This window comes from Anser cygnoides, chromosome 14 (assembly GCF_040182565.1).
Source record: "Anser cygnoides isolate HZ-2024a breed goose chromosome 14, Taihu_goose_T2T_genome, whole genome shotgun sequence".
NCBI lineage: Eukaryota > Metazoa > Chordata > Aves > Anseriformes > Anatidae > Anser > Anser cygnoides.
This window is the reverse complement of record NC_089886.1, coordinates 12,952,686-12,977,635: the sequence shown is the minus strand read 5'-3', so window position 1 is coordinate 12,977,635 and position 24,950 is coordinate 12,952,686. Positions and strand designations below refer to the sequence as shown.

Sequence of the window (24,950 nt, the reverse complement as noted above, 5' to 3'; positions counted from 1 at the left end):
AGAGGCAGAGTGGTTATAAATTGAAGGAGATTACATTTAGGGAATAGGAAGGTTTGGAAGTGGGTCACCGAGATGCACAAACTGAGCACACTTTCTGCCATCCCTGTTGGGAATCCATCTAATGACGTATTCCTGTTAATTCTTTAGTCGTGCATTCTCCCAGCCCGGCTCGTCCTCGGGCGCCCCAGCCCAGGCGGACCTGCCACAGCCACTGCTCGCTCCTGGTCCCCCGGGACACCTGGAGCCGGAGCGTGCAAGTACGTGGCACGACGGGACCAAAGGCAGCCCCGCTAATTACCTTCAGCAAAGCTGTCATCTCCTCCACGTTGATTTGTCCCAGCAACGGTGGCCTTGGAAGGGAGACGGAAGGAGTGATTTCATGCACTGGTTGTGTGTCCTAGATAGTGCTGTGCCAGGAGGGGAGCTGAGGAGAAAGAAAGCAGGTGGAAAAGTCTTAAAAACTGCCTGTTTTCTTTTTTTTTTTTTTTTTGACACTGTTTAGGGCTGAAGTGTGAGGTTGCATGATCTCATAATGGGCCACAGGAGCAGCGATAGCCATGTCCTCTCATTTAACTGGGTGTGAATAGCAGTGCTGGGAGAAGTGATTTAACTGCTGCATTTCCCAGTAAAGGGGATCTCCGTCATCACCTGGCAAGCCCCTGGTGGTGCCGGCTGTGGTTTCAAGTGGCTTTACATTTCCGTGTACAAGCCACGGACTTACCAGGGCTGGGGAGGATACACATGGAGGCCAAGGACTAACTCAGTGCAGTGGGAGAGTTTTTAATCCACAGGTTATATCTACATCCAAATGTGAAACGATAACAGTGGCAGCAAATCAGTGGCCCAACAAATAAATTAAGTTTTGAGCTGGTTTGGTAGGTGGGGTGAAAACAAACCGTGTGCCTTTTAGGAACACAAAGCACGGTGCTGCAGTCCTCGCAGCAAAAATATCCTCTGTATGGGGGGATTTGGGGAGTGTTTCAGCAAAACCAGTGGTGCAGTAGGGGGCCTAGGAAGCCAGATCAGCAGGACACAAGTCCAATTTATAATTAATGTGGATGCATGTGACAGTTATGTATTTTGAGGGGCTCTTAGGATGGAAAAGGGATCTAAAATGTAGGGAGAGCATTACTGAATACTGCATCAAATTGTGGCATCCACACTTTCACTGTGGATTAAAAAAAATTAGAGAGAGCTCAGAGAAGAGCTGCAAGAATGAAAAAAGGTCTGAAAAACCTGCTGTGTGATGATAGGCTTAAGGAGTTCAACCTATTTAGCTCATCAGAGAACAAGTTGAGAGGTGACTTGATCGTGGTGTCTAAGTACTTACAGGGAGGAGATTTCTGATAGCAGAGAGTCCTTTCATCCAGCAGACAAAGGCAAGACTCAGTGGCTGACAGGTGGAGCTGAAGTCAGAAAAAAATCAAATTGGAATTAAGACACAAATATTTAACAGGGAAGGTAATTAACTTCGGAAACTGCTCACCTAGGGATGTACTGAATCCTTCTTTAGATGATCGTCGAAGAGCTTTGCTCTCATCTATACACAAGATATAGGCTCAACAGCACTCATCCATGTAGAAGAGAGGGAAATACCTTCCACTGTGTCTATGTGCACTGCTCTGCTTGCTCAGGACCGGACCAGTTACCTGGCCTCATGGTAGGGATGTGCCTGGACCTCGGGGCACATGTCCTTCCCATCCTGGCAGCCCTGCACCGGAGGATGGGGGCTTCCTTCCCTGGTGACACTCAGGGGTGCTCGTGGGTTTCCGCTTGCAGCTGGGTGTGCATCTCACAGACTTTTACCAGTACTTTCCTTGAGTTGCCAGAGTACGTGTCCTGGTTTGAGATACTGGTAGTTTTGGCATCAAGGTTGTTGGACTTCTCCTCTGAGTCTGTCACTGGACTCAGCATGTTACTGTCTCGAGCTGCCAAAGGTGCGTCTTCAACCTGAAATTGCTCCAGAAGTTCATCATTGGAAGAAAGCTCTTAAGAAAAAAATAATCTCAGAAGAGCTCCAATTGCATTGGCAAAGAAGTCACAAGGAACCATTAGTTATGGCAGGTGGCAGACCCCTGACAGACCTCAATGGCCCCAACCAGCCTCACCTGGGCCCACACCCCCACCTATTTAAGACTAGCCTCAGCTCTTTCTTCCTTTCCTGAGCTGTGTCAGCGGTGAGCCCATCTACAGGTCTTCTGGCCCTGCTTCCTGGAGGGGCCTTGGACCTTTGCTGGACCTCAGTCCTTCCTGGCTCCTGCTGCTCCTGACTGGACCCTGGACTTAGTTCATTTTTGGCTATGACTGGGACAGCTGGTGGACCCTGTTACCAGAACCTGGCTCTGCTTGCTGTGTCCAGGTGCTGTGGGACTGCTCCTGCTGGTGAGGATGTTGCTCCTGCTGGGGTCACCCTCAGATCCTGTTCCCCCTTCCCAAGATGTTCCTTGCTGCTCCCTGAGAGTAGGTACACCCTGGTAAGCAAGACCGAGTAGGAAAGCACATTTTCTGAGAGCAGGTCGTGTAGTTGTGCAGGTATGCCTGCACACAGCAGCGCTATTCCTCTTGTGGTTGGAAGTGAATCTCTTAAGGTTGGTGGTGTTCAACATGTGCTGTGAGGTGCTGAACATGCAGGGTGCAGTGCTTCCTGCTAGACTGCAAAGCCCACTGTAATAGCTGGTATCACTGAATAACATGTCCAGAGATCGAAATCTCCATCAGAAGGAGAAGCCTGCTGGCTGTAAAAGTGAGGATGTCTGTGCTCATGGCAGTAATCTCATGACACATGTGGTGAATGCACCAGCAGAAATGAGAAGAGCTTTTGGGATGCCTAGAAAAGATCTTGCCAATGCAAGCAGAATGCCCATGTCATGCATCCCTAGTGACCCAAATCACTGATTAGAAATAATTAGGGCCACCTTAGAAATACTTAGGCATCACCCCAAGGTGATATACCTGGGCTCTCAAAACTGTGTGTGTCAACAGCATGCCGAGGGTCTTGGAGGGTTCAGAGATGTGTTCCTCCACCAAGCACCAAATGGCTGCTTGTCCCCACACCTCACTAAACCAGAGCATTTCAGGGCAGGGAGAAAAGACAAGGAACTTGGAGTGAATCTGGTGCCCTGACTCTTGTCCGTAACATTTCTCTGGACTTACTGGCATGGCCAGACTCTGGGGGCCATCGCCTGCCAGGCCAGCAGGTGGGCAGCATGTGAGGTAGCTCGTGCAGGAGCCGGTTATAGCTGGAGATGGGTATTGCTGGTGCGTGGCAGCTTTTCATCCAAACATTTTTCTTGTATTTTAGTGTTGAAAATTGAAATATTTTGAGTGAAACGAAGAGCTGTTTGGAGACAAATTCATTATTTTGTTGAATGAGAGCTCCTGAGCTGAATTGTTCGTCCACCCACCAGCCCCAGAGGCTCTGCTCAGAGCAAATCCTCAGCTGCCTCCTGGAGCAAGGGGCTCTCAGACAGCTCCTTCCTCCAGTGAGTCATCCCCCAAGGCACAACAACAAATTTCCTCAAGAGCAAGGGTTGCCCAAACAATTTAGCCAAGCAAATGTTTTACTGTAGTGCTGTCCGGGGAGGGGATCACACTGTTGTACAGAATAATTTACAGAGCCTGCAGTAGAGATTTAGTGTAACAGATTTAAACCTGTGCTGAATGATTGCTGAGTATGTAGACGGGTGTGTTGGGGGATGCAACCAAGAAATCTCTAGAAATTGTGTTCTGGGGTGGTTGCTGCTGCTTCTAGCACATCGTAGCAGCCTGACAGAGGTTGTCCTTAGGGAAGGGCAGCAGCGTTGGTCCGGGAGGCTGCATGTAGGCTGTAACCTCATTAAAATCAAACACACATATGTAAGATCTGAGTGTTAGGAGACGGTGAAAGGAGGAAAACAAACACCAGCAGATCAGACTCATTCTGACACTATAGATGAAAAGCCAAATGAAGTCTAGAAATTCATTCATCCACATCACTCATGCTAAACCTTAAAATGTTCATACTAGCCAATGAAAGCCATTAAAGAAGCGACAGCTAGGTTCTCTAGAGGAGATAGAGTCAGAGTAGCAGATACGGGATATGCTTTAGCAAGAAAAATTTGATGAGCCAGCCTCTAAGTTAGTGATTTCTATGACTTCATCGGTACATTAAAAATGTAAGTGAATGCCATTTGGTGTTAGCTCTGCTCCTAAGATATTAGATGGAGTCAATTCACAGTTCTTCAGTGGATAATACTTTTTGTTTTTAGCAAAGGGTTTTGAAACAGAATGGAAAATTAAAGCAATTTTTCTGACAGCAATGCATAAATGTTGACCATGAAACAGAAAAGCAAAAAAACAAAACAAAAAGCAAGTACATGTCTAACCAAGTGCATCTGTATTAGGCAGTAGTGATTTCATTACTGTTTTCATTTGAATAAAGGCAGAGGATGATATGCCCTTTCTGTAATGGAAATGCTCTTCAAGTCCAAGCTATCCATGGTCATTATGCTCTGAAGAGGATTGCTTAGGAAATAGCTGTATGGAGTTAGATGTGTGCCTGGGGCACAGCAGTGCTCCTTCCACAGCTGGACATGTTTTCCCTAACTGCATGGGGCTGGCTGCAGGTGGGTCCTGCCTTCCCATAAACACCTATGCCCACTGGGACATGTTCTGCAGTGGAGTGTTTCTGGAAAAACTACAATTCCATCTAGAGGATGAGCTCTGCTTGGGGTAACAGGGCTTTGCTCAGTCACCTATCTGGTCCCAGCTCCCTGCACACCTAATGCTGGCGCATCCAAGGCCATTGCTGCTGAAACCCATGGCCCAGGTGCTTGTCCAGGTAGGGCTGTGCTACTTTTCCCTAGGGAGTGCAGGATAAGGGCTTTCCCACCTCTCCCCTCATCCTTCCTCCAGCTCTCTGGTGGCAGAGGAGTTGGATGCAGAAGAGGGTTGGACTGGCCTGTGGCATGGTGAAGTCTCCTGTGCTGCCCTGGTATGTGCTGCCTCTGCTTTGTCACTGTCCCCACACCATCCCACCATGCTTTCTGCTGTATGGGTTGTACTTTTTTTCCTCAAAGGATCTCCAGCTTTTGTGCATGCATCTCTGCAAGGGGACAGGAGCCTCCTAAGCTCTGTCTTGTGGCTGTGCACCTTCTTGCAGGAGCTCAGGCTCCCGCTGGGAACACCTTGCTCCTGGAGATGTCCCCATCTCAGCGACCAGCCACGTCCCCCGGGGCTCGTGGGGCACCAGTGGTGGGATCCTGCTTTCCGTCCACCCCAGCCGTGCCCCTATCCCAAACTATGCAGGGCGGGCAGTGAGAGCTGATGGGAGAGGTTGGGGGCTCCTGGGCGAAGAGGGGGCTGAGTGCCCAAGCCGCAGCCGAGCGGAGCGTGCTGTCCGTCGTGGTGCCACTAGATGTCCTTATGAGAAAGGGCTTGGGGCTGCCCACGGCCGGGTAACCACCGAGACAAAGCTGGGACTGGAGCTGGGGGCACCCCAACCTCTCTCCTCCGCCGGGTGCGGGGACCAGCCCCGGGGGAGCCGCGGTCCCAGCCCTGCATCGCTCGGGGATGCTGCAGCACGGGGGTGCGCGCAGGCTGTGCTGAGTCAGTCCTCGCCCCTCCTTATCAACTCCAAGTGTTAAAAAATAAAAGGCTGAGAGAGGAGCTGCGTGGGAGGCTGAGCTGGTGCAAAGGGCTTGCACATGGCTTGAATCCTCTTTGCAGAGCTCCCTGAAGCTGGCCAGAGCGTGGGAATCGAAGGGTGGCTCAGCACAAAAGGTGCCGCTTTTGGGTGCGTTTTGCACCACGTCTTTGAGAGGCTTTTCCTGTCGAGGGCTTTGTGGTGCTGGGACAGGGAGCCAGCCCTTGCTGTGATGTCCCTCTGGGCGGGCCAGCACCACGCACCCCCTCCTGCCGGCTTCCTCGGTGCTGGCAGCGCACTGGGAGAAGGACTGAGAAAGCAGAAGGTGAAACTCTGCAGCAGGGAGATTAGAGCGCTCGGGTTGTTTCTTTTTCTTTTTTTTTTTTTCCTTCTTCTTCAAAGGAATGACTTTGTATTTTTGGAAATAATAGCTGCTCCGAAAATCCTGGTACAAACTCTTCCAGGCTCCAGCCTTGCTTATCACGCGCTATGCTAGGGGCCCTGTTGGGAATGTAGGATTTTAACTCTTGGCTGCCTGCTCGCTTTTCCCACTTCTAGTAACTTGCTGCCCCCTGCCCCATCTCAAATTAATGCTTGGAACTGAGGGCAAATCTCAGCTGGGATGGTGAGGAGGGGCTGAGGCGAGGGTTCCGGGGAGTGGGGAGGTGGGTGCTGAGCAGCCGCGCTCCAGTGGCGAGTGGCAGGCGGTCTGCAGCCTGGCAACCCGCAGGCATGGCTTTCAGAAACGGAGCTGCCCAAAATAGGAAGACTGGAAATAAATCATTGTCTTGGCTTGGTTTCTGGGCTGACCTCCTCATCTCTGGTGCAGCCCTCAACAGGGCTGATGTCTCCTGAGAGTCAGGAGTCCTGGGGAGGGGGGAGATGGTAAATTCGACAGGTGGAGCAGAAGTGATGTGAAGGAGGGGAGCCAGCAGCACACTAATTGCATTTGCAGATAACTCCTAGCTGGAAGGAGATGCAAGCTCTGGTGAGAAGTGAAACACAAAGGATCCCGGAGGGACTGGAGCTGTGGGCAGGAAGCGACAATGCAAACCAGCCCCTGATGAATGCAGTTTCTCTCTTGTGGGAGAATAACCCCAAAGCTGAATTCAATGGGAGTGAAACACCTGGAGAGCAATAGCCTTGGGCAGAAAGCACTCGGTGTACCAGGTAGGAGTTTGTAGTCCCTGCTATTGTGAGTTGCAGACCCTGAGGAATTGTCTGGTAGGGCAGGAAGGGGCCCTGTTGCTTGTCTGAATCCCAAGCAGGATACAGTTCAGGTAACGTGTGTGGTGCAGGCTCCAAGAGGCCTTGAGAAAGGTGGTGGAAAACAAGGGGAAAACTTGTGCATCCCAGTCCTGGGCAGGCTGGGAAAGGAAAGAGCTGGAGGGAGTTAGTGGGACATCAGAGGTGACAAAGCAGGAGGCTGGAGGAAGGGGGAGAAGAGGAAATGCCTCACCGCATATGTGCTTTGCTATTTTTAGGCGATCCTTGTGGCTGCTGTGTGCAGCAGTCACCCGAAGAGGTGGGGTGTGGTTGGGGAGCAGCCTTTCCTCAGGCTCCTGCCTCCCGTCTGCAAGGGGCAGGGAGCATGGGAGCCTGGCGCGGAGTGTGGGGACCCAGCGTGCAGCTCCTCAGGCCACCCCACTCCTTGTGACAGCGGCACCTTGCTGAGGGACATGTCCAGGGCTCAAGGGACACAGCCTATAGCAAAACAGCCATCTGATGGCATGACGGTCACCCTGGGTTTGTTCACTTGGTCTCTTGTCAAAGTCACTGCCTCCAACTCCGTCACCCTGATGTGGACTTGGAGAGGCCACCAACTTCTTGCTGCCCAGGCTGTGAAGACCAGTGACCGACCTGCTCCTGATCTATTTTCAGGACTTGTGTTTTTCACGTGTTAGATCAGCCCTGTGGAAATCTACTATTGCCTTCTGATTTCCACTGAATTCGTGCCATTAGCAGAGCACTCCTCTGAAGTGTCTCTGAGCTGGTCCACCTGAGCTCGTCCTCCTGGGACTCAGTGTCCCCACTGCTATGACATGTCCCTCACACCCTGTCCTTCCAAAGGACCAGAGGAAGACTCCCTGTGTGTGTCTTGGTGAAGGAGGGGGTGGCCCCGGGGTGCTTGGCAGCTCTGACCTTGCAGGTACGGTGTATGGGATCAGTCACATTCCCTGGTGTGGCCCCATTTCACCAGGGGTGGATGAGTCCTCAGTCGGGGTGAGACAGGGCGATGTGTGTGGAGCTGGGGCCTCAACTTTTCTGCAGGGCTGGAGGAGCGGATTTATTTACATGGGGTAAAGGGCTATGGAAGAGAGGTGTGCTGCCTGTCAGCTCATTGTAGCAGAAGCACCAGCCAGTGTTTTGGGAGACCTCAGCTCCCTCTTCTGCTCCTGTAATTGTGAAATCCGTTTCCAGCAGCCCTCCTGGGATGAGCCGCATAGGTAGTGAGGGCTTAGCATGCCGTAATGTGCTTGTGGAAGCGGCTGCCCTCCCGAGGCTGCGCCACACGTGTTAGCCTGCCGTTACACGGATCCTTGGCCTGCTGGAGTTAACAGCAATCATAGTTCAAGTCTTGCTGCAGAAATAAATGGGATCCCAAGGGGCTTCTCATGACCGGCCCCTCTAGGTCATGATCTGTGCCGAGCAGACTGGGACAGCAGGTGACAGAGCAATGCAGGAGCTGGGTGCAGGCACTGAGCAGAGGGATGCTGTGCCAACCCCTCCAAAACATGACAGCCTGGCTGGGGACAGAGCAGAGGGCAGATGTGGTGAGAGGGATTACAAGACTCCAAACCCATGTAAACCGATGTAGATGGAAAGGGATCAGCAGCAATAAGAGCATGAGAGAAACAAGTGGCAAGCACGGATCGGACAGATGGGTGGTCCAGGAGAGATGCTGCCCCACAGGTCTCCTATTTTCTGCCCAGAGGTTCCTGTGGGAGACCCAGTTCTCCCAGGGCAGCATGTCTGGGGGGTCCAAAGAGTGCTGCTAACCCCAGCTATATACCCTGAGGTCCCTGGGACCTGCCGGCCAAGCCCGGTGGGGTCTCCAGCAGGTGAAGAGCTGAGGACAGGTCTCGGCCAGCTTGGAGCCCGAAGCAACCAAGGTTGGTCCCCAGGAATTTGCTCCATGATTGATGCACGTATCTGCCCAAGCCCTGTGAGACCCAACGTATGAGGGACTTGTGCTTCAAGCAGGACCTCGGGTGGCCCTGCGTGGGGATGTGCAGTGAAAACAAGCAGCAGCATTTTGTCTCCTTTCCCTCCTTCTTTAACAAGGACACGCTGTGCATCTGCTGTGCTGTGTTGGAAGAGGCCTCGGCTTCCTTCAGAGCTTATGTCAGGAACTCCAGCACCCACATGAAGCTTTCTGAGGATTTTGTCATTTGCAGCCACCGTAGCTTGAAGCTGGTGCTGGAGTTATAAGCTCTGGTGCCACTGGTGAGCCCTGACGCGATCTCAAAGCTAGCTGAGCTCTGGTGAGCAGCCTGTGTCCCGCAGCCAAAATAATTCAGGCTCTGCAACTTGAAGCACAGAGCAATTCACAGGCTAACCCACTTGTAGGGTGAAGGATGAAGTGCTACATCCTGAATATGAGCAGCGAAATTACCAGTGCCACCTCTGTCAATGCCACTGAATCCCTCCGAAATGAATTCTTGAGAAGAAATGAGCCCGTTAGACGAAGAGATTTGCTGAACACCATGGATTTGCCTTTCATAGCTCTGTGCAGGGGCAACACAGGCTGACCTTGTTCCAAGGTCGGATAAAATCAGCCTGGGTTCAGCAGCGAGCGCTTCCCAGCATGCTCACTCTGCTTGCAAAATACTGGCAGAGTCTATTCCTGGGGAGATGGTGCCAGGTTAGGACAGGTCTGCACTGCTTTCTGCAGGGCAACAGCTTAATCAATCCCACCATGCCTCCTGGAGGCACGGGTGTTAATGCATGCTGGTGGCAGGATGCTGCCTCCGAAAATGTTCGGCTGGGATCAGGGCCAGGGCGGGTGCCGGGGAGCTGCTGGGTCAGCCTGGGAGCTGCGTGGAGCAAGACCCAGGGCCAAGAGGCTCTGCCATGGGGTCACCTCCCTGGAGAAGCCCATCCCCACCCATCTGTCTTGGGAACAGTTGGTCTCAACCTATTGCCCCCAAGAAGATGCCTGTGGAGGGGCAAGGAAGGGGTTTGCCCTCTGCCTGCTGCTTCTTGCTCTCCCCAAGGGCTCTGGCTTTTGGGGAGGCTTGGAGCAGCTCCAGTACAGCTATGATTGCCCCCATTTGGGGTGTGTGTGGAGCTTTTGGGTGGCTCAGATGCTGGGGGACATCCCTAAACCCCTTGGACAGATTCATTCCCTATCTGAAAGAGGCTCCAAGCTAGCCACATCATATGCTGGCTGGGTTAAGGTAGTCAGTGGAAAACTGTTTCCTCCTTCTGCAGAGATTTTTCCCTTCAGAAGAGAACATGAGGTACGAGACATATCACAGGATCCAGACATTTCATGCCTGCTGTTTCCTAGCTGCTCTTCTGACTGGTGCCAGCGTCCCTCCGTGGCTCGCTTCCCAGTTACATCTTCTAACCATGTTTTAGGGAAGCTTGTTGGGGTCCCAGCACGTCTGTGTGTTGGGATGTCCCAGGAGGACCTGGCAGAAGGCAACCTGTTGTGCCCAAGGGAGGTGGTGGTCCCCTCTGTGGTGGGTGCACACGGGTGTGGGGGTCCCCAGGAAGCCCCAAACCTGCAGATGCTGGGGTCTGCAGGGAGAAGGGGCTCTCTCAGGGGTTGGGATGGGAACCCAACGCCCGTGTGTTGGCTGTGAGCAGCCCAGGACAGAAGGACCCATCTCTGAGGACAGGGTGGGCAAGGGCATAGCTGAGCAGAATGCTTTCCCTGCTGTCAGGCTCTGTCTTCAGGGGCTCTCTGCTTACAAAGCAAAGCCTTCCCCTTGATATTTAAATAAAACCCAGCTTTTGAGGTCAGCAATCCCTTGGAAGGGGGGAGTGTACAGGAGAGGCCTAGGGAGGCCTGCTGCAAAGAATATCTCTGTGTCGTCGTTGTCTCTCCGTGCTGGGAGCCTGGCAAAACCCTCAGATCTTGCTGATTCTGAGGAAGGGAGCACACAGTAACAATTTGGTCGGGTTCCCCACTGCTGGGAGTGCTCTTAGATGTTGTGATTTCTTAATATACTCCCTACGTGTGAACATGCCAGGTGTAGTAATTTCATAAATTTGCATCTTCGCAATAGCTGCTTGATTCCCCCAACAGGATCAAAGCTGATCTTTCCTGGAGAGGCAGCCTGTCTATTCAAAGCGTTTTCCTGTGACAGCTCTGTGACAGTGCTGTAGATCTGCAAGTAGCCACCACCCAGAAATGCGTGCTGCTGTTTGCATTGCTGCTTTACAATTCTGTGCTCTGGGGCTTCCTCCTCTGTGGGCTGCCTACCTGCATGCCCCTGGTGCCAAGCGACCTGGAGAGGGGCATGAGCACACCAGAGCTTGAAAGGGAAACCTTTCAGCTGGCTCTTTATTCACACAACTTTTCACCCCATGCAGACTCTCAAAATCTATTAGAAAAGACATTTTTCTCGGGTGAACAAAAATATCTCAACTCCTTAATGAGAACATCAAACTCAGTTTCACCTGCTTTGACTGGTGCTATGAGGTCTTGTAGCAGAACAAACTTTTTTTGTCCAATTACTGGGGGAAAAAAAAACCTCTCTTTCCCTGGCAGGTTCTGTATTACCTTGTTCTTGAAATTCCCTTCATTGTTCATCACGTCAAGCAGGGACACCCTGTTGTTGATGGAGTCGATCCCAGCTCTTAAGAGACAAATTTGTCTCTTAAGATTGTCCAAAGACAATCCTTTGTCATTGCCTATGCACCATCCTTTTTTTTTATCCTACTGATAGCTAACAGTAAGCCCAAAAATAGAGGATTCCCACCTTTTGGTAATAAAACATGAGTATTTCCACATATGGCTTGTAGTGTTTCGGTGTCCTCCATCAGTATTACACATCTCTCCAGTAAAAGTGCCATGTTCCCAATCTGTCACTGAATTATCACACTGTTCGATGTCTTCCAGTCTTCTGTACTTGGTGGAAATTTAACAAATATCTACTGAATATGGTGTTGTAGTTTCCTGGTATTGAATCTGAACTTGCTGCCTGGGTTTCTGTGCTTGTAGCACATGGATTTGCATGAATCTAAAGCCCAGAGTGTGAAAACCAGCAATTGAGATTAGTGCTGTTGCTACTGACCTTGGAAACTCTGCTAGCCCCAGACCATTTTGGGGGGCTTCACTGAAGCCCAGAGACAGGGGTTTGCTATAGTCACGGTGCTCTGAATGCTGCTTGTTCCTCCCTCAGAAGACGTCGAGCAGGCCCAGGGGGAAGATCTCATCCACTTTGGCTTCCAGCTACTTCCTCCATAACTTCCACCTATCCTTGTGACTTCTTTCTGCTCCAAGTCACTCTCTTAGGGGCATCTCCCAACTTCAAGTTGGCAAGTTCTGAAGGTCAGGAGCACAAAGCAACCCCAAATACACCGTGGTGTGCTCTAAGGCCTTCACCAAGAGAAGTGTACCTGGATAACAAAAGGCTGTCTATGTAGGTATCTGTGCTGGTCCTCATTTCAGATGGCTGTTGGCCAGGGCTGCTCTATCATCACGCCTTTCCCTTCAGCTGGTGATGGTGGGATATGGTCCCATCCCACATTCCTGTAGCTTCCTCTGCCTTTATTTAGATCCTTCTCTATAGTAATGACCCTCTGGCATGGTGGGTCTCTTCCACCCCCTTCTAATTCACCCCGTGACTTTGTCTGCACCCTCAGAGCAGCCTGCCGGGGCTGTGAATGTCTGGGTACCCCAAGGGCAGGAGTCAGGAGGTAACCTGCCAATTAACATCTCCTAATTGAAGATCATGTAACAAACGCTTCTCCTCAGGCTAGCTGGAAGTCATGCCTGTGATCAGAAGTTAAGTGCAGCCCAAATGCAAACGTGAGCAGACGCATGGCTCGGTGTTCCTCCACGCTGCCAAGCTGGGGACCTAGTATTTAGGCAAATGTTCAGTTTCCCAGAGGGGCTCAGGTTGAGCAAGAGCAGCAGTGGTGAAAGGGCTGGAAAATCAGGGAGTAATTTGTAACCTCATTATATTCATGCTTCTGTTTCTCCACTTTTCTTAGCTTGCTGTTTCCAAGTGGAGGAATGGATGGTCTTGGCTGGGCCTGCAGCTCTACCAGTTTTTCTTGGGCGAAGTAGCTCCTTGTGAACACGGAAACCCCAAAATGCCTGGGAGAGTCACCTTCCAGAGATGTCGGAAGCAACATCTACAAGATGTGATGATGCTAGAGACAAAAACCATCTGGGTAAGTGGAAATCTGTAGAGACAGAGGCAAAGAGGCACTTTGCATACTCCAAAAACAGCAGCATCGAGGGCTTTGCTGAGCTGGCTTCCTGACCGAGTCAGCTGCTCTTTCCGGAGGACCTCTACATGCTGGTTTGCTTTGGCGAGGATATCTGCAGAGCTGTCACTTGCAGTCAATCTCCCCAGGGACTTCATCCTACGGGGGCCAGCACAGCTGTCCCTCTCTGAGCTGAAATTCAGGCCCATATTGTGTCCTGCAGGAGCTGTGCATGGGCTGCTGCTGCGGGCTGGCCACGGGCAGGGAGTCAGGCTGGAGGGCAAGAAGCCCTTTGCTGTGGGGCCGGGCACTCCGGGACCAGACCTGGGTGGTGGAGAGGAGGGCTCCCAGGGTCTGCTGGCAGCTCCCAGCTTCCCACGGACTGTCTCTGAAGGAGCTCAGGCAGGATTGATGGCACCAGGTGCCTTTCCAAGACCAAAGTCCCATCACTCAGAAGACGTTAGACATTGTCTGGCGTGACACTCTGCTCTCTGGCACTGACCGGGGCGGCCTGCTGACTGCAAATCTGCTGGGTCCACAGGCAAATTATCCGCACATCAGCACATTTAAGAGAAATTAATTTCCCTGCAGGAGCGAAGAAGAAAGTCTCTTCCAAATCAGAGTCCAGCTCACAGTGTCTGCTATGAAACACGGTGACAATCTCGAGTGTGCCATGCAGACAGGGACCAGCATCGCACCTGGAGACGCAGCCAAGCCAGCAGGCAGGAAAATCACAACAAAACATGGAAAAAGAGACCCTGGTAGCCTGCCTTTAAAGTTAGTTACAGAGGGCTGGGAGCCCTGAGGGTGTTTGAGATTTCCCTTTGCAGTCTGTGCAAGGACACAGAAGCTCTGTGAAGAAGCAGTGATGGCGAGAAAGGGGTCACAGGTGTGTGGGTGAGGAGGGAAGTATTTATAATAAATCTGCTATAATCTAATTAGTGGCACCTGACTGAAGAACAAATGTCTCACTGCTTAGAAGGAAGAAAAATTCAACCTGCTTGCACCTGTGCTGGCCTAAAATACTATGTAAGGTTTAGGGCAAAGGACACAATAACAGAAAGGAAGGGAAGGTACATGGAGGTAAATATGAAATGGAATAAAATTTAATGTGGCTTTGCCCAAAAAAAAAAAAAAGAGATCAAGTGAGATAAACCTGCTGCCTCCTTTTAGGAAGCTAACTGTTGGTGGTTTTTTTTTTTTTAATGGAAGGAAAATGCAGTAGATTTCATCTAGCTGAATTTCAGCACAGCACTTGACATGGCACCGTATGAAAGCTTTCTTGTGCTTCTGGAGGAGATGGGCTCAGCCAGGTGAAAGCGACCTCAGAAAGGTGTGGGGGCAGTTACCAAACCCAGCTCCTCAGAGTGATGGTGGGTGAGAATCCAGTGCAACAGACCAACCCCAGAATTACAGGAATTAATGTAGTGCTGATTCGGGCAGCCCTGATAAAAATGGTTATAGACAACACTGAGGTGCCACCCCTTGGCTTCAAGGGGCAAAGGAACAGCTTCGGGAGGAAAGCATCCCCCTCTCCCACCACACTGCATCCTGCCTGCAAGTTGCTCCCCCACTGCCGTCCCCAGGCTAATCTTCTTGCACGTCCCCACGTCTGAGTGCACATTTCTGCAGCTCACTGCGTCAGCCAGGGCTGGACCGGAGCTGGGAAGTCTTTTATGTGTGCAGACATTGAAAGGAAATGAATGCTGCTTCCCCTCCCAGGTCTGAGATGGGGGAATGATTTGCTGGGGGGGTGTAATAGTGGTGATTTTAAACAAAAAAACATCTGGATAGAATTTGTGTGGGATAGTCCATAAAAATAAGTAAAAGAGGAAGTCTGAAAGCAAGAAATATGTCTGCATCTTACTAGGATAACTCATCTGTAGGGACAGAAAAATTAAGACAAAAAAAAAAAAAGGTTTTCCTAGCTGCCAGGAACTGATCTTGCCATTGTGACCCCAAAGAGCATCAGGGCAAGAATTTGTCCCACACCAGCACTTCTGCAAGGTCCTGGGGCAGTGTTGAGCAGACATGAGGACAGATCCCCCTGCTCCAATCCTTCCTATGGTGTGAGAGCCCCTCTTTGGTGCACAGAGATCAGTCAGCATGCTGTGCATTTATCCAAGCCCTTCCTAGATAAGCCTTGGACTTGTGCTGGGATGCTGACGGCATGGGAGCCAAATTTGTTTCCTGTGACTGCACTTTGTCCCCTGCAGTCCATACTATTTTCCAGGCAGGACTTTGCAGAGGTTGGTGCGATCACTGACAACAGGCATGTCGGGTGCCTGTCTGGGTGCTGTGTCCTGTTTGGGTTTGCTGAGCGGGGAACAGGTTGCAGGCTGTGAATTGAAGGACAGGCGGATGTCCTGCTGTCCTCCTCCCCCGTGCTGCCTTGGACACTGCTTTGGCCGTGCGATCAGGTGCTGTCACCTGGCTAGAAGGACACACCACTTTGCCCATTACCTGTGCCAGTGCTGTCTGCCCGAGCATGCGGAGAGGCACGAGGGAGGAGTGGGGCTGGAAGGAGCTTGGGCTTTCCGCTTTCTGGGGCACTGAGCTGTGAAGCCACCTGCGGGGGTGACTTTCAGCTTTTGTGTCACGGGGCTGGTAAGAAGCTGTGATGAACAAGCTACCGAGGCAATTAACTGCTAACGACCGTCCCTCTGATAGACTGTGGTGGGAGAGAGCAGAACAAGGGGCTCTGTGTTCCTCAGTAATGGAAGAAAAGACCGATTTGCTAACTCTGCAGCATCCAGGGGCCAGTCCATGTGCAGAGGCAAGGGGCAAACAGCCTTGGCTGCTCAGCAGTGGGACGCCAGCGGGAAGCTGAGCAAAGGCTCTGCAGGATGCTGGCCTCGCTGGAATACACAAATTTCCCTGGAGATATTTCTACAGGAGCCCAGCAAGGGCCTGGAAAGCAGGCCCTCCTGTCCTACTGCTCATGTGCTGCACTTCAAAATGAAGATTTCTGTGTTGTTTTGCCCCATTTGATGCCATGAGGAAGCCTGTGGGCGTTGGGAGCTTTGTGCAGGAGGCCAGCCTGTGGCTGGGCCGGGGAAGGCCTGACGCTGGGAGGCTGGCGAGGACGGAGGCGCTCTGTGGCCAGGAGCTGCTGCTTCCTTTCTTCCACGTCGAAAGCAAAAATGACCAGTCCCCCCGCCACATTCTTGATGCAGGAAAAGCCTCTCCGATATTAATAAGAATCTAATTATACATTTATTGTTCCATGAATTAATTACATTGCAAGTAGAGTTACCTTTTACACAGCCATTAAACTTCAGGAAGGCCTCTTTATACCACTCCATGGATAATTTAATTAGCATACTAATGTCTTATTAGCTATAAACCCAAAGCTGGTTTAGAATCACTTAAATTAAAACTCAAAAGCCTTCAGCCACCCTACAACCCCTCTGCCTGAGTGGTGGGTGGAGGACAGGAGCATGCGCTGGGCGTGGGTGAGGAGCCCCTCGGCTTGCCTCCTAATTCCCGATTTATTTCCTGGTGGCTCTCATCAGTATTTGCATTAATTGGGCTAGTCCGGGAGAGCTGTGGTAATCCATTAGGGATGGACCGTTTCAAACGCAGGGATTAAAACCACAGGGGGGAAGGCAGGAGCTGGGGCTGGGAGCGGCTGTGACACTTGAGGGGCACTGTCCCCAGCCCAGTGCCACCATCTCCATGGGCTTTCAGCAAAGGAAGCCCCTGGCCTGGCTCCTCCAGTTCTCACCCAAGGCTTGCAGGAACTGTGGGTGCTCCCCCTGCGCAGCATCCTCTCTGTCCCTCATTGCCCAGCAGCACTGGGGCTCGTCTCGAGCCACTGCAGCTTCAGTGGTTGCACTGCCAGGCGTTACATGATCCCAAGCATCCCACTCACACTGGGGTCAGGACTGGCACTTCCATGAGTTCTTCAATATTGCGGTGGGTGTGCTGAAGCCTTTTTAAAATGACCCCTTCTGCCATTCAATTCATGAGTGTAACTTTTTTTTTTTTTCCCCAGATCTTCTTAGCTAATAAATAGCTTAATTTGTAGGTTTGAAAATTGACTCAGAGGCAGAGTTTAACTAAATCGAAGAGCAAGACTACTGCTTGAATGTAATAATCTGAAAATAATTGATTAATTTGCATGATCCTTCGTAATTACTTCAATTTACACCCAAGAGGCCACTGTCATCAATAGATGAATAAGACATAATTTTTAAAGTCCCAATAATGCATGGAATAGAATTTAGAAAACTCACTCATTCTGAAACGTGGAGCAGGCTCATGCGCACGATCAGCTCAGCTCCACTTCCAGCCCGTTGCGAGGAGAGTGCTCATTGTTAGAGAAATCGTGCTGTAATTTAATTCACTTGTTAGGAATGTAATTATGATCATCATCCTTGAGAAAGAAGAGGATCAAATCCTATCACAGTGATGCTAACCTTTAGACTGAGAGATTTCAACAAAATGAGCAAGCCGGCCGACAGCACCGAGAGTCAAAAGTAAAGAGATTAAAATTCTGAAATTTGGCATGGATGCTCTTTAAGGAGTGACATAGCAAAATAGCTACCTTCTGCAAGGTACTTAACCACATGCTCAACTTTAATTGTCATTAATGAGATTTCAGCATATGTTTAGCTATTCTGAGACCTGACAACACCGACGGGGCTCAAACTGCCTGTGTAGGTCTGAGCAGCAGGCTCGGGAGGATGGCAGGAGCCAAGGCAGGTAAATGGCAGGGTTCAGGAAGGTGTTTGGGCCACACAATGGCCCTTCAGAAAATGGAAACCCAACCTTCGTGAGGTCAGTAAACAGGAGCAGAAAAATACAAGCATGAGAGAGGGGAAACAGGAAGCCTGCAAGAAATAGCAAGGCTTAGAAGGCAAGAAAACAAACAATAGATGATTCAAGTCTGCCAGGAACAGGAAAGCCTGCAAAGGAATGAGACAGGTCTGCTGGCTCCCCAGGAGTTAAAAGGAACAATTAAGGAAGATGAGGACACAGCTGAGAAGCGAAATGATTTCATTTCATAAGTTCTCACCTCAGGGGATGTTGGGAGAAATCTGCTCTTGACTTGCTCTTTTCTGGTAATAAAGGTGAGTTGCTATTAAGGATTAAGGTATCAAATGAAGAGGCACTGGCGCAAATAGGTAATTTAAAAAATATTAAGTCACCAGGTCTAGATGGGACATTCAGGGGTTTTGAAGAAACCTAATAATACAGTGGCTGAGCTGCTGGGTGAGCTGCAAGAGTATTCATCTCTGTCGGAGCATGTGCGGGATCAGAGGGCTGGAGGGCAGCAGCAATTGCTGTGCCTGTGTTTTATAAAGAAACACCAGGAAATCCAGAAACTGCTGGTAATGGAGACGTGAGGTGAAGTGGCCAGAGCACGCGGAGCTGCAAAGCATCTCTTCGGCTGCCACCCATCCTCATGGTGCTACCTGCGTGGCTTGGGGCACCCATCTGGCCCCGGACTGCTCCTCACCAACCTTTTTACCCTGCCCCGCTCCCTTTCTGCTTGCAGGAGTTCCATGAGAAAGGTCAGGATTGTGGAGATCGGGTGGCAGCAGCTCAGAAGGGGGTGTCTCAGTCTTGCACCTTCTGCCTGCTGCTCCTTAAGACATTTCCCCAGAGGAGAAGGAAGAACTAGCTAAAGTGGAAACATAGAAAACGTACTGAAGCAGAAAAATTATTCAGATTTAAGGCTGCCTATTCAACCCTTCGTGCACATATATTATGGCACAGCACAAGGTATGATTCAATTCTCCTCAAGTTTGTTTCCTAATAGGTAGCTTGCTGCGCCTTCATATAGCATTTCCTTCCACCCTGAGATGAGCATCTGAGAAAGGCAGGATGGGATGCGGTTAGGTGACACCCAGAGGTCCCTTCCAGCCTGGATTGCAATTCCCCATGGGGGAGCTGCCACCATCCTAACTCTGAATCCAGACAGGGTATGGAGATTTAGGGATTTAGAAGAATGCTTATTCGGGAATAATTCACCTCTGAACAACTTACTTTAGAAGTCCAGCATATTTCCCTAGAGTATGAGGTGCCAGAAAGAGCTTACTGGATGAGTGGGACCTCTCAGCTGATGCAGCCCAGCAGTGCTCTAGTTCGAACAATGACTTTTGTGGGACACAACCAAAGTGGAAACTCTCCACCCAAACATGCAACCCTGTTATAAAATCACAGCACTGAAAAAAAGACATTTTATAAATCCTGGGCAGCCCCACAGCTATCCCTTGCACCACTGTGGGATTTAATGTTGTATTTTAGCCTGACAGCACCATGGTTGTCTCCAGCAATGTGTTAAGGTATGGAAATGCAAACCTGGAGCTTAGGAAACCCTGGCTGTGATTTGTGGTGGTGATATGCCACAGAGGCGTGACTGGGGCTGGAGCACTACGGTGACTTTTTAAAAGCAGTGTTCAGCTACGCTGGTATTTAGATATGTGATAAATTTGCCTTATGCTTTTCTCCTTGCTATGGCAGGGAAGGGGTACAGCGTTTGGGAGTTGTAAAGTCTCTTTGCTGCAAGGACTCCTGCCTCACATCTGCTGCCCACCCTGAAGGTGGTCTGTGCCCCTGCCTCCGTTCCTCCCAGGGGCTGCAGTGTGAGTGATGCAAATATTAAAAATCAAGAGAAAAACAAACAGTACTGTGACTATATGTGGGATCAGTGGTAGTAAAAGCCCGTCTTTGGGAAAAAAAAAAATCATCCAAGATGACTCCAAGATATGTCAAAACATTGCAATGCCTCTAGGTGTTTTTCACTGTTCCTGTGTTTTTCTTGTTAAATGTGTAGTTTAGAATATTTCTATCTTAGTGCTTTACTGGGGGCCGTAAATACCTGATGAAAAACACTTACAGACTACCTGGGATGCTCTGAAAAATGTGTGAGCAGTAATAGTCTGCAGGAACATCTGCATCCTGACAGTCTGTGAGTTTATCTGGGCAGAGCTGCATCCATGTAGTGCTTCCAATTTAATTTCCATGTTTTTCCAAAAAAGAAATGTCTTGTGTTTCCTGGGTGACTAGAGGAAGGTTTTAGTGTGCCAGGCGTCTCTAATCTCCCTGTGCAAGATTTCCTTGGTGGCAGACAGAGAGCAGCAGCCTGGCTAGGCAGGGAGAAGTGGATTGGGTCTGCTTTATGGAGGTGTGGGCTTTCATCACATCCTGCTAAAAATATCTGCTCACCTTCAATAGAAGTTGCCTGATCAATGATCACGAAAGCAATTGATGGGCTTGGGGTCTCAGTGAGCCCAGCCCTGCTCCTGCACAGCTACAAATAAGCAGTGTCCCCAGATCCCTCTCTGCTGCTGGAGAGCCGCAAATCTCTGCCCTTCCCTCCTGGAGAAGTCCCAGCTGCTCTGTGCTGGTGGCTGCTGCAAGAAATCCAAATCAGATTGCCAAACTTTCCCCCTTACAGGTCTCTCTCAGCTCCCAGCTGCCCCTCCATTGCAGGAAGCTGCTTCCAGTTAGAGCAGAATGAAGAGTGGAAGGGAAAAAAAATCATGAATATTAATTTGAATTCAACTGAATTTCAATTAGGCTGTGTTCAGTCTCTACAAATATTTGAGCAGTGCTATTGCAAATATGGTGAAAAAGCAAATCTGTAACTTTAACACACAAATATTCGCAAAAGATAAATTCTGAACTGCATGTTCCCAATTCATACCAGCTCGACTTGAATTCGACAGCCATGTGCTATTGTTTCTGTGCCTGGGTCGGGTGGTGTAGGAGCCTGTGAATGAAATAAATGGGCCGATTTAATGTAGTCTGGTGATCTGCTGCGTTTTCAGCAAGTGCTCAGCAAAGGGAATGAGGTCACAGGGCAGAAACAGGTTGGATGCAATGCTGGGGAAGTTTGGGGCTGGGAATGTGAGGGCTGGGGAGGAATCAGCAGCAAGAAGCCACCTTGGGCCACAGTGAACGAGAAATGCCCGCCTTGGTATGTCCTGCCACCGAGCATTGATTTCAGGTCATGTAGCAGTGAGGTAGGGAGGTCCAAGTGATGCTCTCTACACTTACAGCATGCACAGGGGTACATGTCCCCGTGGCAAAGACCTTGCGTGAAACCCGACATGGGCTGAGCGGTGGCAACAAGAGGAAGGGCCGCTTGGCTTTGTCAGGAGCAGAGTTAGGCCAGAACCTAGAGGTGGGGAAATCCCTCCCCTAAGCAAAGTGATCTTTGGCCTCCTCACTAATGGGAGCCTCTCCCTCATAAGGGTGGGCTGGGAGGCTGGAAAGCTGTTAACTGTTTGGAAGGATTTCAGAAAAGAAAGGGAGGAATGAGCCTCTGGGCTACTGCTGTGCATTACGAGAGCTATGCTAGTGGAGAGGTGGGGATGGAGAAAAGCCACCTGAGGAGCAGGTGTGTGGGGGCCAGTGGGCTGGCACTCATCAGGCACAAAGGGCTTAATGAAGAATGAGGGTGTGATGGGCTCATTCAGCGGCACTGATTTGTTTGGCACCATGGGCCAAAAACAGACAAGCCGGACAGAGAACAGCAAAAAACAGATCATAGAAACCCACTGTAGGGGGGTTGTGCAGCTCTCAGGTGCCACTTCGGCCAGCCTCTCCCCTGCCCCTCAGCACTCTCAGCCAGCACCCAAAGCCTGGGCACCCGGGTTTGTGAAGGAGGGAACGGGGCGGTGGGATTCAGCTGCCAGCTGTGGCACTCCCTGTGGAGAGTGCATCTTGCCTGAATCTAGAGGTCTAACTCAACTGTTCAGGCTATTTTTAGGGGAGGCTGGAGAGAAGTGGGCACTTCACAGCATGGTTGCTTCCTTTCCTCCTAAGGTAAACGTTTCAAATGCTCCAGATGAGTTGCACCCTACATTTCTGTGCTTTTCATCAGCTGTGAAAGGAGACTAGATGAGTAGCTCAAGTGTAAACATCTCTAATGTAAAAAATTCCACTGAGAAATCCCCCTCTGTGTCCTTCACCTACCTCTTTTCCTGTGAATAACTGCTTTTTCTGCATGCTGGCCAACCCTTTCGGGTGAGTGATATTCAAACAACAGGCAGCTGCCTGGCTGCTCCCGTTGAGTCCCATTGTGAAGCTGGTGAACTGATTGATTGTTTGGTTTCTTGAGAAGCTGATGTTGTTTCTGCCTTTTCACTGGGTGGCTGAAACGTTTAAGCAGGAGAAAGGAACAATAGCAGCAGCAAATAAAGAGGGGAGAATTGTGAGAAATTAAGCCTATATAGCAAATGATTAATAGCGCATTTCCTCAGACAAGCAATAACAGTCGGTGTGAAGCAATGACCATTGGATCCGTGAAGATTTGGTGATTGGGGATGCTTTTACTGACTCCCTAAATAAAATAAATAATGGGCATGGGGGCTCCCTTTCCCTGCAAAGTGAGTATGGGCCCTGACTCGCAGGTGTGGTCTGGGAGGTAACAGGGCAGCCTTTGCAGGGTCACAGGGCATGTGAAAGGTGCTGGTAACAGGACACATGAAAGGTGCCATGCACTGTGCCAAGGGCTTTGAGCTTCCAGGCGTGCAGGGGATGGCCGGGCCGTCCTGCCCCTGCAGCTCCCACGGGTGACAAGCACCCCTGCATCCTCCTCCCTCCTCTTCCTCTTCTTCCTGCAACAATGCTCGAGGTGGACTCTGTCATTTCTGTCACACGGTCTGACGCTGCCCGTGGAATTCATTTCTTTCCCATGGTAGACTCAAAAATTTGCAATAAGTCAAAGAAATTAAATTTTAAGCTCACTATTGAAGGATAATGAATCTGAAATATGTGATCTTTTGTAAAATTATATTCTTTCAAATGCTTAGATTTGGGGAACGCTATCTCATAAGGGAAGTACACAAAAAACTGCAATCAAAATGACCTATACAAAACATAAAGAAGAGTTAATAGGATTGCTCTGAATTCTAAAGGGGGTGGTGCAGAACAGCACAAGTGGGCCTTGCAGTGGGGCATTTATAATCTCCAATTCCATTAACAAATTTTAATATAGTCTTTGAGGGTAGAAAGCAGTCGTTAATAAAACTTTAAATTAAAGCATGCTAGCTGTCGGATTAGATCATTAAAATTGCAGGGTACTGGCGGCTGACTGGCTCTGCAGAAGAGACAGCATTGCTAAACCTACATTGTTGAGACCATGAAATAATTCCAAAGCAAACAGGAAAAAGGAATAAAACAATTTTATATGTGTGAATTATGATTTTATATCATGTTTAATGAAGAGAAAAATGTAATCATATTTCATCAGCTCCCGGTGTAATCAGTGTTTCTGAACGCTGGGGACTAGACGTGGAGGGAGAAATGGGTGCAGGGTGGGTCAGCAGGCAGTCCTGCAGACGGACAGCAGGACACGTGTGGCTTCTAGGCAGGGGAAGATCACGGCTCTGGGTCAGGGCAAGGGGTGCACCTATCCTGCGGTCAAAGGACAGGACAGGGTCTGAGGCCTGCCAGAGAAGCCACGTCTCCCCGTGGGAGAATTTCCTTGGCAGAAAGGCAGTTTTGATTTCTAGAAATGCTTGTTTCCTGGGGACCTGGGCAGCTGCAGGATGGATACATTTCTCATGGCAATACATTCTCAAAAGATTTAGGAATGATCTGGTAATGGGCTCTGGAAATCAGAATGAGGCTGCACAGCAAGTTTCTTCGAAGGCAGATATATGTCCATAGGAAGCCTTTTGCTCCTGTTTATATTTTGCATCTCATGAAAAACTATAGAGAACCAGGCTGGTTCCATTAAGCTCGACACTGCAAAATAGCAATTTTCCCCCCAAAGTTGGACATACTCTGCCCGGGACGCCGCACAGCCCTTGCGAGCTGTACAGCTCATGCCAGCCAGCTCTGTGCCTCCACTGCCAGCCTGAAGAAAGGAGCCTCCCGTTAGTAATGTAGGGATGTCAGGCTAATTAGCATCGCTGCTTATGGGAGACCCTGCTGCTTCCATGTGTCGGGACAGGCACAGGGAGTGGACAGGCAGCTCAGGACAGGTGACAACCAGTGACATTCAGGGCAGCCCTGCCACGAGGGGCTGAGCTCCAGAATTGCTCCAGGTTTGGGAAGGTTGGGAGCCAAAGAAAAGCAGGGTCAGGTTCACAGAACCGGGGCTGCACAGAGAGCGAGCAGCACATCCGTTCGCGAACTTAGTTTCCAGCTCTTCATACGAATTGCTTGTGAACACATTTGCCTTTCTATGAATTATTCATTCTCTTAAATGATTGGGCAGATGATTTATGCGAGCGCTTCCTGGCCTATTGGGAGATCTTTGCTTGTACAAACAGCCATGCTGGATGTGTCCGATTGGTGCACATGCAGGCTTACATGAGCATTTGTGACATTTTTGCTTCCTTCAAGCTTTTAAGTAAACAAAGTGTGCTCGTATGAAAGTCTAACTGGTGTCAGTGTGAATCTGTGCATGTATGAAAAATGAATACTTCTATTTAGTCCATGCAAAACATTCTTTTGATGTCGAACCTCACTGGTGAGCGTTTTCTTCACACGCAATCTTCTTTCTTCTTGAAATAGACTTTTAGACAGAATGTGAGTTTTGGTTATTTTACTCTGACGGGTTATTTCTAATTGTGTCTCTCCGGAAAAAGAAGAAAGGGAGGAACTGAATGCTGCGTACAGGAGAGCCAGGCACCGGGGAGCTGCCTACAACCTTGGCAGCAAGGCGCCGGCTGCGATTCGGCAGTGAGCGGGCCAGCAGCCGTCCTCCTGGTGGCCTCCAGAGATGGGGCAGCCCAGGTGGCCTCCCTTTCTCCATCCCCTCAGAGCTTCACAGCACACGCTTTCATCTCTTTCTCTCAGTTTGCTCCTGTAGACCTGGCTCCTGTAGCACATTTACCTTCGAATATTCTCCTCCTTATAAAAAATACATATTTTATTTTTCACTCCTCACCTTACATGCAGGAGAAAAGTAAGGGTTTCCTTTGTTGTGCTCCTCGGCTGCATAGCTCTGTGCCGGATCGGATTTGAACTT

The 24,950-nt window shown here is 50.0% G+C and overlaps 1 long non-coding RNA gene across 1 annotated transcript; it reads left to right on the top strand.

Moving 5' to 3' along the window:
• The first annotated feature begins 1,895 nt into the window (after positions 1 to 1,895).
• LOC136786380 (uncharacterized) lies at positions 1,896 to 16,151 on the top strand. The gene is made up of 3 exons (XR_010824902.1): positions 1,896 to 2,382; positions 6,579 to 6,793; positions 12,794 to 16,151. It is a non-coding gene; the product is annotated as an uncharacterized lncRNA (long non-coding RNA).
• Positions 16,152 to 24,950: the final 8,799 nt, after the last annotated feature.